This window comes from Periplaneta americana, chromosome 10 (assembly GCF_040183065.1).
Source record: "Periplaneta americana isolate PAMFEO1 chromosome 10, P.americana_PAMFEO1_priV1, whole genome shotgun sequence".
Taxonomy (NCBI): domain Eukaryota; kingdom Metazoa; phylum Arthropoda; class Insecta; order Blattodea; family Blattidae; genus Periplaneta; species Periplaneta americana.
In genome coordinates this window covers 42,763,125-42,776,542 of record NC_091126.1, presented here as the reverse complement: position 1 = coordinate 42,776,542, position 13,418 = coordinate 42,763,125, and the positions used below count along the sequence as shown (strand labels likewise).

Genomic DNA, 13,418 nt, shown 5'->3' with positions numbered 1-13,418 from the left:
AGTTCCCTATAATCATCACCTTCTCTAATACTGCTGCTAATATTGAGCATGAATTTTAAAGTTATTCCCCAAAATCCACACCAATATTCAATAGCCTCAATTACAATATGACCAAACTACTGCAACAATAAATTGTCAACTTCCTATGACATACGAAACATGAAGTGTCAGAATTTCGTGACAATTCTACCAATATGTAGCATAGTCTTAGTATATACAGTCACGAAGGTCAATACGTAGAAAATATGCATCCATAGATAGTTTCTAACCACCAGGGTCGCTAATATCGCCCCATTACAGACAATGCGAAATAGTACCAGCACAGTCTATTGTTCCTAGCACCCTCACAACTTAAGCTTCGTGACTATATACTAGAATGTGTAAGTAGAATAGTCAACAAATGAATTGACACTTTTCTGTTTCATAAAACTAAATATGTCAGAAAAGTCTTAACAATTGTAAAATTTTGCCTGTCATGGTAAAACTTTTATGAAACAGGAATTTGACAAATTGTCGTGACAATTATATAAATAGTCACGACTTTTCCTAACAGGCGGAATGCTTTATGAAACAGAAATTTGACAATTTGTAGAGTTGTCATTTGTTATTTGTCAAAATGACATATTTACAATTGGCAAGTTTTATGAACTAGGCACCTGGTTTATCACGAATGCGTACGCGAAAGCAGTCCGTATGCGCTCAACTGTTTCTTCACGCACAAGAGGACCGGAGGACAATCCGTTGAATACCCATTCCCGAAGCATATAGTACGCCTATACCACAGTCTATGTATTAAACTGTGCCTGTACTCTTTTTTGTCAAGAAATTTCTGATCACCCTAAATTATGCCTATGAAACTCCGCAAGCAAACTAACTTGAAACTAGACGAAAATATATGGTAATACTAATATTACAGGCATTTGGTCTACGTGGAATTCAAAGACTGCTGTCATTCAGAATATTAAGCATAGACAAATACAGAGTACGTTAGTAACTTATTGGCTGTAACAATTAACTTACAGCTTGACACGAGTGATTGGTATGGCAAACAAAGCACTGCTCATAATACCACAATTAAATTTGAAATACCTGTCACATATAAACTATGATAGGCTGTTTTCTTTGGCACATGAGAACAGGTCTGTTTCACCATTGTCAATAAATTTAATTTAAAATTCTTGTGCATATAGTTTCCAATTCATTAAATTATACTTACTGTTGGTGACAATAAATAAATATGGAATCGCCTTTCACTTGTAACCTAGGTCCCTAAATATATATGTGTTACAGGTATGATTATTTAAGACCTAAGAATGACAATTAATTTTAAAAGTAATTCCGGTAACCAAGGCGTCTAGATTATAGAATTTAGTTTTTCGGTGTTGTTGTTGTTATTATTATTATTATTATTATTGTAGCAGTAATAGTAGTGGTGTATTGTATTTATTCCCTGTACAATCCATTAAAGATTATAGGTCCGTCAATAGACGCGCGCACGCACACATAATAAAAAAAAAGATTTCTAGTAGCCTTTATTAATTTAATTTTAAACATACTTAAGTTCTTCAAACAAATAATAAAACTACCGAAAGATACAATAAATAACAAGATACATAATACATTTTCAGTTTACAAAGACATTAAAATAAATAGAATAATTAACATACATTAAATAAGACAAGATTCAGAATATTTAAAAATCCGCGTCCCTTCCGTACATAATCAAGACTTATCAACGATTATTTTAAGTGCGAATTTATAGTACCGGTACGGTAAGTTGACAGAATTAAACATCAATAATAATGATGCTCTTAATTAGCCTATTTACGCAAAGAGTTAATAGCGCTTGGCTAAATGCCGCAGTCGTATAACTTTTTTCAAAAATGACCTTTAAATTGCATTGTTTCCTTTACAAAATTCCTTCAATTATTATTTCAAAATTAATTTTAACTATTCGTAAATTACTCGTTTAGTGTCACGTTTAATTTCCAACTGCTGTGCGTTATTATTGCTACTATATTATTCAATAGACATAACTTTCCATTTACAAGTTGAAGGTTATTTAAAGGCTACTATCCAGTGAGAAGTAAGTCCGGAAAAAGAATCCGAAGTTCATATTATATTTGAAAGGAATAACATTTTGCATCTGCTTGTCCATTGTATTGAGTTCATTGGGTTCCGCCCACGTACCAAAATGGCGACATTTAAGCGCTTTCGTAAAATTCGAGTAAATGGCGGTTGAGACAACTAAATTCAATGCAGGTGCTTTCGTCCGGTTTTTAATAGCATTAAGCTGTGAGGTTTCTAATATAATATTGTATAATTTTAATCACATACATTGAAAAATTATCTTATTAAGTAGTTTTTTTGGGGAAGAAAAAGTGTTTATAAAACACAGTCACTTATATTTTCGTAGCTGCCTATTGATACAATGTCACAAAAGGAATACCTTAATGCATGTGACATAGTAAAATGCTTTTCTAATATGGATGTGTTATTTTGAAATAATAAACAGTAAAACTGCCATTCAGTTTTTCGGTTTATTTCATCTTTGTAGCCTCTGTAGATAGAGCAAAGTGAAATAGAGACGCAAAACACATGTAATTTTATATGACGTCTGAGTAGTAAAACCTAAGAGGCTAAAGACCTGTGTATGTACTGTATGTGATCTAGACGGCAGTGGATGGAACGATTTCGGTGAGATTCTACCCAGCGTGCACTGGGCGTGGAAGTAGAAGAATGTCCTTGTGAAATGGGAGTGGGTAATACAGTGGTTACATACATTGTTTTTGCTGTTAGTTTACTGAGAAATGGTCACTCATGTGCCTATTTCCTCGATTAGCTGATATAGGTTCAATAATTGCTCACAGGGACATTTCGATAAAACCCTTTCAAAGTGCATAAACGGAAGGTAAAACTGGTTGCTGACGTAGAACGGTGAAAGAAGATCCCATAATTTTATTGTGCTTATGTTGTTTGTGACATTTTTAAAGAAAACTAACGCTTGGATAATGAGGTTTGTGTTTTAAGTGCTGTGTGACTTTAATACGGACACAATAACGTGTTTCTGGTCGGATTCCAGTTGCTCGAAAGTGTCAGGCCAAGCCTATGAATCTGGCCTATCGTAAGAACCTGGGCCTATGTTTGCCAACCATTTGGTGCATCTGAGTTATTCCTAGAGTTATAAGCCTACATTTGTGCTTCATTCATTCTGTTTATTCATCCGAAGAGAAGAAAAGGAATATTTCAAGAATTATAGCCTGTTTAAAATCACTGCTCCGTTGGACATTATGGCTTTAGGTAAGGTGTGAGTGATTAAGTGTAGGTACTTGAACTTCACCGTAAATATAAATTAAAGGTGGGTTATTGCTTAGGGATTTGGTGAAATAGTGGTTTAGTGATTGTCATTCATAACAAACATCATGTTCATCATCAAAGCCATCTAGATCATGATAAGTATTGTGGGTGGGGAAGGGCTAGTTGAGTCATGACTGTTGTGGTTTTGTATTGTGGCTAATTATATAATTGCATATAAGTACTTAACTTGCACTGTTATTCTTAAATGTAATGAGGTGTTCAGAGCTCTTTAAAATTGTGACAATTGTTTACAAGAAATGACAGGAAAATATCTGATAGTAGGTTTGTAAGAAAAGTGTGACATATATACTGAAAAGAATTCTAATTATTGTCTTAATATATAACGGATTATTATGTTAAAATTGTCGAAAGTTCTTTAAATAGTTGTCTCCAATAGTTTCACTGTTATTAATTCTTTTATTGTTTGTAAATAGTAGGTCATGTCATATGGAGTGACATTTGGCTGTAGGCTTTATGAGGGTGTTCCTTTAGGAGGCGGTACATGTGTTATCGTAGAAGTTTTAATCTAGGTATATGATTGATTTCATTTAGTTCTTTCAATATCGTAGTACTTGGTTTTACGATTCAGAACTGTTATCAAAAGTCATCAATAGAAGTGTCAACGTAGACAAGTTTATTCATCTCATCACAAATATCATAATATTATTTTCCTATTGCGGTCATATTGTTGGTAAATTCTATGACTAATATTACCTGCAGTACCAAAAACACTGTTAATAGGCACTATTACTGCCAGTCTGGTGCTGTAGGGTCTTATTCATCGAACACAAGATTTTTATGTAATTGTGACAATCTGTAAATAACTGTGCAGTTAACGTAACCAAAGTGCTTGGTATGACTAAGCTCCAAAAAGTTGAAGTTATTGTGAAAAGAGAAGAAATGGTAGACTGGTAAATGTGACTGCTGTACTGCGTGAAATATGCAATGTGCAGGGTGAACAAACTTACATATGAATAACATTAGTATTAATAATATTATTTTCGCTCACAATATTAAGCCTATGCACCAAACGACATTAGGTTATTTGCAGTATCACTAGATACTAGTGGTGGGGTTAAATGAATTTGAGGTTAGGCACAAATTGGGTTCAATGTTAAGTGGACCATTAAACGTAGGCCCTGCTGTTCTAAATTAATGCGCATGAAAGTTAGCGAACAACAAAATACTACAGTCGTCTTAAAGCTTTAACATGGGCTAAAATTATAATTTGCACATTCTTTCTGGAAAATAATTAAAGAGGCTGTATAAAGATGATTTACTGTTATAACATATATATGCTACCTCTGATTGAAGTTCTGGCTGATACGTGCATATATTATCAGGCAGTACATCTCAATTGACGATATGTGTCAGAAGAAGAACAATTGTTTCTATGTATCAGAAGTCTGATTAGTGTACCTATGTAGCTAATCGGCGATGTACACAATGGAGGGGGAAAGGAACTGGCCACTCTACCCCATTATCTCCTAGCCTAGTTGTCTCATAAGTGGTGCCATATTGGTATCACTTGTGAGGTTCAGACCTGTCTTCGGACAATTGACTAAACAACAACACACGCATGCATATATATATATATATATATATATATATATATATATATATATATATATATATATATAATGTGATCATCTACAAAAGAGGCATTTGAGTGGTTGTATACTATGGGTGAAACTTAGGTATCTCCCCACACTACGCACTGGAGACAAAACGTAGGCCTAATTAAATCATAGAAATCTTTTCACAACATGTCGCGTTACTTATAACTCGTTGCACAAAATGATTGGCGATTTCGAGAGAGGCATTAGCGCTGCATTATACGATACGATCCAGTGTTTATGCTTTAGTTCACCTACTGGCCGCCGGCAATCATTCGTGCAACGAGTAATAGCTATCGTCTCAACAAGCCCACTAACCCTGTCATATACCTCGACCTCATGTCACTTAGTTATCCCTTCAGTTAACTAATCTAATCCATAAAAAAAACGCAAATCAGACGTCAGTTCTGTGTGTGGTGTGGGGAGACATCGAAGACAATGTTCATCCGTGTTCAGGCATGTGGACGAGAGGCCAGCAGCCGGCTGGTTGACCTTGACCCTTCATGAGCTGTCGCGCTACGGAAAAACAATATTATTATATGCTATACGGGAAAGTCAGCTTTTTTTTGGTATGTTCACTGATTTTATTACCACAATTTCCTTAAAATCGTTTATATTGTCGCAAAATTTGTTTAGTAATTGGCACTTTCACTGTTCAGGATCAGTTTGAACCGAATTTCTGTTTTTCCGAATAGGGATCAGTATAATGTCATTGGACTGTTTCACATTTAACAGAAATTTGGTGTGAAAACTGAAATAAGTTAGACTATAAACTATTGCACTTAAAACATTTGTTAATATGTGGGTATTATTTCTTCGGATGAACGTTTCGGTTTATGTCGGTAATTTTCGTAATGGCTAGTGGAAACAGGAATTTTAATTGTAGTTAACACTAATGAAATTTGCCTTTTTTTGTCTCGAGCTTTGGTATACTTTTAATATGTGATTGAAGGTTTAAAATTTGTTATGCCGTGTCATTTAATTTCTTTGCATTTTCCAATTTTTTTTTTTTTTTTTGTTTTAGATGACTTCCCATTAAAAAGGTGTAATTCGGTATTTGTTTTGACATTCGAGCTAAAAGAAAAGCGGTTCTGCTGTACTTTTCTTGCTATGTTGGTTTCTCTTGCTATACTTAATCCATTCCTTTATTATAGATATATCAAATCATATGTGTGTGCTTCTACAAACATAGATATGCTCTTTACATCTTATACCAAAAGAAACATCAGTTTGATCAGTTGATTACGTCATTGTTAGTTTTCATATATTTACCGAAGTATCTTATCTTATCATAAATGGTGATTATTACTCTTAACAGAATACGGACGAAAGGTAGATCTGGTTAGGAAATTACTTGATTGTCATAATCATTATCATTATGAGGTTAGCATTTTAATACAGTAACTATATTTTCGTTGTAATTGTAGATATAATTGTTGTTTAGGCTTTCAGAACGCTTTTATTACAATTCCTCCCTCTTCTCCCTTATCTGCTTTTTATTTAACATGGCTATTGCTTGCGAATGTCAAGTGAATAATGTAATAGATGCAATACTGGCCTTCAAATGATGATATAGTATGATATAACTTGGCCTTCGAACAATAATGATGATGATGATGATGATGATGGCGTAGTAGCACAGTCTAGTATATACAGTCACGAAGCTTGAGTTTATGAGGGTACTAGGAACAATAGACTGTGCAGGTACTATTTCACATTGTCTGTAATGAGGCGATAGTAGCGATCCTAGTGGTTAGCGACTATCTGTGGATGCATGTTTACTACGTATTTAGCTTCGTGATTGTATATACTAGCCTGTGGTAGTAGTATAAGCTTAGTATGATATAAAAGTTGAGGAGATGTACACCGTAATTTTTCGAATAAATAGGAGTAGAATTAGGAGACTAGAATTGCAATAGACACTGATATTTATACATGCTAACCGATGTTTTTGTCTTCAAGATGTAAATTAGTTCATTTAGGTAAACGATATTTCTAAATGTGCAACACACAAAAACAGTGTGTGACAGTAATTTATGTTATATTGAGACAAATTGGAAAAGCTAAAACGTACCATTATAATAATTTCATAATGCAAATTAACTCTCTGAGGATTGAAGATTATGTGGGGTGTTATGCACCCCATTCGTTATTTACGCAATTTGGTTGTCTAAACATATTTTTATTTAATTTAAAATGCTTAAGATACTGAAGATAAAACTCACCCAATCTAGTTTGATGTCCTCTGAAAGCATCTTACAGGTCAATGAGACAAAAATCACTAATGCGACTGTGAATGTTTTAATTTTGTAGTATTAACTGTAATAAATACTTATATGGGCCCTACTGTTTAAAAAAGCAACGTTTGTGTCCTAGAAACAGTATTCAAGCTTCAGCAATCATATAAACTGCAATGGAAATTGTAATTTTCCTGACGGTGCCTCGCAAAAATATTGGAAATATCTCTAAAATCAGGTATTTTATCAGTGGCTTTCTTCTTTTCACGTGTGTTGATATCTTAAAAGCTCAAAGATGCTAAACAACACTGTGCATAGCATTTTCTCCTTTCTGATTTGTGTGTAGAACTGTGGTGTCCACTATGTGATTGTCAAAAAATTGTTTGAAAATAATTATTTTCTGTGCTGTTAGTCTCACACGACCAGCCGGACCACACCTGTTAAAAATGTTAGCACAACTTCTACGCATAGGTGGGTAGGGAGACTTCTTCCATTTTTCTTCATTTTTGCTGCAAACATAGATGATTCATTACTACTGGTGTCTCTTGAATCTTGATCCATTACATGATCATCATTTTCATTTGTATCATTATGAAGCTCTTTATTGACGATAATTGTATCACCAAATTCTTCTAATATTTCTATAACATCTCCTGTTCCAGAATCAAAGAGCTTTCATTCGCCAGTACTTCTAATGCTTCTTTAGTAAGTGAACTGTAAGAGCTTTTAGACCTTCCACTTTTACGTCTTGACATTTTTACAAAATCAGTTTGAGTCATAGTTACATATTAGTTATTGTCTACGAGCTACAGATACAGTTGACTGGTTTCAACAATGAACTCATAATGCAAAACCAGTGTGACAATTTGACGAATATTTGAATTTAAACAAACCATGCTATCAGTAATAATGAACTACACATTAATAATCTCGTCGCAAGGAAGAAAAAAATGATAGGCAACATAAAAGACCATGTGAGGTATTTCGACACTCAGACCACTAATAATTAATTTTATAAAGACAATCTGAGACAGGGAGCTTTCTTTCGTGCTGAATTTGAAACCAGGAAGTACATGTGACACATTCCAGAAGAGCCATAACCCAACAATAAACATTACTATTTTTGAACAAAAAAAAAAGATCAATGTGATGTCAAAATACCCCACCTGGTCCTCAGAGAGTTATGCGTACTTTGTGTACATACCCGAAATTAAGGCAATTGAAAATGATTATCTATTGTTTTAAGGTGGAAAGTCCATTTACATATAACTGGTTTGAAAATGTGTTAAAACATCCTCATTTCGTAATATTTTCGTTGTGTTGTTAAATAGGCTAGACTGAAAGAAACTGGCGCCACTGACAGTCAGCAGTGTAAGAACTGTGTAAGTTTTGGCAATTTGTGGGAAACGACCCCTTTCCAGTGCTCAGTTTATAGTTAATCAAATCGCTTCAATTTCAGATAAACAGGTACTTGCTCAGACCATTATAAATGTTTCCATAATCCAAAGACATGTTGAAAAACCGAGAAAAATACCTTTCATAAGTAAAACAAATGGACGAAATGGGCTGCAGTTAGTTAAAATAGCCTACGTGTGAATAAAGTAATGGTATTTGGGGAAATTATATTTTTCCGACGAAAGAATTTATTCATTTATTTTGTTTAAATGGCCAGAAACTTTTGTGACAGTAACAAAACGCCGAATTTCACAAACGAATATAAAGGTAAGAGCGAAACACACAGGCACACATGTGGTAGTGCGAGGTTATTATGTCTTAAAGTAGTGTTGGAAATCTGCATCTTTTTTTGTTATAATAGACGTCAAATTATATACATTGAAGTTTTGGGCAGTAGCTTACAGTCAGGATATTGAAATTGGGTATAAAGGCTGGTTCACAATAAACCGGGAACGAAAACGAGAACGAGAACGGAAATATTGTTAAAATAAATGTTTTTAAATGATAGCATTCACAATGAACTATTGTGAACGCTCACATTTAAATACATTTATTTTAACATTATTTCCGTTCTCGTTCTCATTGACGTTTCCGTTCCCAGTTTATTGTGAACCAGCCTTAAGTCCTACTGTTTTTCAGCAGTACAGTGACCCAAATGGTATCACTTTAATAAAGAAAAACTGGTTGCTGAACAACGTCCGTTAAAATCCGTTTGTTCGTATTTACCGTAACTACTTAAAGCTGTAGAGTGTGTGGTACTTTTGAGGCATGGAGTTAAGAAATAACAGAATTTCTGACAAAACCTGCGTAATGTGTAGATTATACTGTCCGCTGAATATTAAATGGCGAATTATTTTTTTATCTTTGTTTTAGATCTGCTTTATCCCATTAATATCAATGCACACAATATTCAGTCGTACCCCTGTGGTCTACATAAATAAATCATGAAAAAGAATAACATGCAAATACTTTCTTTTACTAAACATTGCGGGGAATGGGCAAAAAATGAAGTGCAAATACATTTTTTTTTTTTTGCTCAACATTGTATAGAATGAGTAATGCGGAAGGTGTAGAAACGCGGGTAAAAGTATGTTGACGTTTATATACAACATGTAAACATACACTGGAAAGGTCGTTGATCTCTAATTGAAGGTCGATCTTAATATAACCGAACCTAGTTTAATGTAGCAATAACAATTATCGTTAAGCTCACAGCAAGAATGATTGTTGCACTAGTTCGTATGACGGACATTAGATTACTAATGCTGTCATGGTTTTTCATAGTGTAAGAGCAGGTAGCGTGTGGTATTCGTGACAGTGGAAGATTAAGGAACTGTTGTAGATATATATGCTTAAATTACAATGTACCTTGAAATTGCCCATACTAATCAAAAATAGTACTGCAAATAATATGTCTTTTAACTCTAAAATGTCCCGCATTTTGCCCGATTAAATTGTGTTCTTACTAGTGGTATTAGTATTTTATAAAATAATATTTAGAAACTGTTAGTTGTTTAATTCTTGCTCATAACATTCAACATCTACTTGGAGGATTTAGTGAAGAACTGTTTTCAGAACATGGGAGGAGTGATAGTAGGAGGAAGAAGAATAAAGTGCATACGATTTGCTGATGAAATGGCTTTGTTAGCAGAAGAGGAGATAATACTAAAGGATATGCTACAGTAGCTAAATGACAGCTGTGAACAGTATGGGATGAAGATAAATGCAAATAAGACGAAGACCATGGTCATTGGAAGAAAAATAAAGAACGTTAACTTGCGAATTCTAAATGAGGCAGTAGAACAAGTCGACAGCTTCAGATACTTGAGGTGTACTATAAGCAGTAACATGAACTGCTGCCAGTAAGTGAAAAAGGAGGATAGCAATGGCAAAGGAAGCTTTTAATAGAAAAAGGATTATCTTCTGCGGACCTGTGGAAAAAGAACTAAGGAAGAGATTAGTGAAGTGCCTTTTATGGAATGTGGCATTATATGGGGCAGAAACGTGGACATTACGACGAAGTGAAGAGAAGCGATTAGAAGCATTTGAAATGTGGATTTGAAGAAGAGTGGAAAGTGTGAAGTGGGCAGAATAAGAAATGAAGTTGTGTTGGAAAGAGTGGGTGAAGAAAGAATGATGCTGAAATTGATCAGAAAGAGGAAAAGAAATTGGTTAGGTCACTGGCTGAGAAGATGCACTGGAAGGAATGGTGAACGGGAGAAGAGTTCAGGGTAGAAGAAGATATGTCATTAAGATATATGGATCATAAGAGGAAACAAAGAGAAAGGCAGATAACGGGAAAGATTGAAGAAAGCTGGGTTTGCAGTGAAAGACCTGCCCTTGGACAGAACACTAAATGAATGAAACATTTGTTTGGCAATTTTCGTAGGTAATTAATACAAAATAGTAGAAATCATCATTCATCATCCAAACAAGTATAAGGCCCAAGGCCCGCTACGGTCTCAGTGAGTCATAGTCAAGTCTCATAAAAATCATAAGGTCAATTTTGACACAATTATGATGCTTTCTCTTTGGAATCATTGTGGTTAGAAGATTTTGACAGAATTTTATTAAACTTTTCCATAATTTACATCTATTATCAAGCAGTACATCTCACTTGACGATATGTGTTAGAGGAAGAACAATTGTTTTTATGCCTCTGAAGTCTGACTAGTGTAATATGTAGCTAGTGGGCGATGTATGCAATGGAGGGGGGAAAGGAACTGGCGACTCTACCCATTATCTTCTGGCCTAGTTGCCTCATAAGTGGTGCGTTCTTGGTATCACTTCTGGGGTTCAGACCTACGTACCTTCAGACAGTTGACTAAACAAACAACATAATTTACATATTGGTACCGTAATTTTATTACTCCATGTGTTTCTTTTGTAAATTTATATTGTGGTAGATCTATTGCATGACTTTAAAATTGATGTTCCACATATAACTTATTAACTGAGTATCTTACTTTCTCGGGGAATTATACGAAATAGACTTGCAATGTTACCGGAACTCATTTTGAAGCTTTTTACGGAAATAAAGGTCCTAAGTTAAACTTCTTTCATGTAAGAGAAATGCTAGTTTTGTCAACTGGCGACAATTTGTGTTTGGGTGACCACAGCCTTATGCCCTTAAGGGATTTTATTAGCTTATTTAAACTTCCGAATTTTGGGGTTTGTTCATTAATTCCACTACATGAACTTGTGGGAAGATAGATGGACTTGATATAAATAAAACAAATTGTAAACTGCTCGAAATCTACGAAATTTCGTCCAAAAATATGTCTCTTATAGGCTTATGAATAGTAAAGAATTTTAAATATATCCGGTTTAAAATAGTATTTTCTTCTATGTGGTTCAACTTTGAAACTTTTATGAATTAAAGTTGCAGGCTTAAGGGGAAGCATGCATTTAATTGATTACAAAGTAAATGAACGTTTTCTTGTACGATTGTTGATTCCTCAAGGCCTAAACTTTCGCTGAATTTAGCATTTTAATTTGTATTTTTTTTCTTTGCAGAAAGATAGAATTTAATTAAAGATGGAACATAATTTGAAACCGTGAATTAAGTAAATTATTTGAATTGTTAATTAAAATAGCACAATTTAAATTGTATAGTAGCAAGTGCAGAAAAATATTGGATCTTTTAAGTACAATTTACACAGTTACAGCAACTAAAACGGGTAGCTCTTGTGTCAGATTGTGTTCACATTATCAACTATAGCTTGAAAGTAGTGCTAAAATACACGCGTCATGTTTCAAGCGGTAATCTGTGTGTGCCTTCTAAGTTGTGTACTGGTATAGACATATGTCTGAATTTCAAACATACTACTTTCTTTTTTTTTTTCGTTTTGAGGCACGGTGTTTTCAGATTATAGGCAAATTATTCCGAACCATAAGACATAAACGTAATTTTTTACTATGTATTATATAATTGCTTATACATAGAGAAGTTACAAGTCGGAGTTGTTTTTAGAAAATCACAATCTTGTTATTTGTTCATATATTTCAAGTGAAATGATAAATATGCTCATATAGCTTATTGTGCCTTAGTAAATTCCTCGTGTCTGATACCCTGATAAATACGCTCATAGCTTATTGTGCCTTAATAAATTCCTCGTGTTTGATACCTTGATAAATATGCTCATATAGCTTATTGTGCCTTAATAAATTCCTCGTGTTTGATACCTTGATAAATATGCTCATATAGCTTATTGTGCCTTAATAAATTCCTCGTGTTTGATACCTTGATAAATATGCTCATATAGCTTATTGTGCCTTAGTAAATTCCTCGTGTCTGATACCCTGATAAATACGCTCATAGCTTATTGTGCCTTAATAAATTCCTCGTGTTTGATACCTTGATAAATACGCTCATAGCTTATTGTGCCTTAATAAATTCCTCGTGTTTGATACCTTGATAAATATGCTCATATAGCTTATTGTGCCTTAGTAAATTCCTCGTGTCTGATACCCTGATAAATACGCTCCTAGCTTATTGTGCCTTAATAAATTCCTCGTGTTTGATACCTTGATAAATATGCTCATATAGCTTATTGTGCCTTAGTAAATTCCTCGTGTCTGATACCCTGATAAATACGCTCCTAGCTTATTGTGCCTTAATAAATTCCTCGTGTTTGATACCTTGATAAATATGCTCATATAGCTTATTGTGCCTTAGTAAATTCCTCGTGTCTGATACCCTGATAAATACGCTCATAGCTTATTGTGCCTTAATAAATTCCTCGTGTTTGAT

General features: G+C 34.1%; 1 protein-coding gene across 10 annotated transcripts in view; it reads left to right on the top strand.

Annotated features, from left to right (window-relative positions):
• The first annotated feature begins 2,692 nt into the window (after positions 1-2,692).
• The window catches only part of p120ctn (adherens junction protein p120), a 258,208-nt gene continuing 247,482 nt past the window's right edge, over positions 2,693-13,418 (top strand). For 6 of the 10 annotated variants that reach the window (XM_069837249.1, XM_069837262.1, XM_069837256.1 and 3 more), the window contains exon 1: positions 2,699-3,300. The gene's annotated coding sequence lies outside the window, so the exon portion shown is untranslated. Of the gene's footprint in view, positions 3,301-13,418 lie in introns of all 10 variants that reach the window. The other 4 variants (XM_069837248.1, XM_069837246.1, XM_069837252.1 and 1 more) reach the window with 2 other exon arrangements.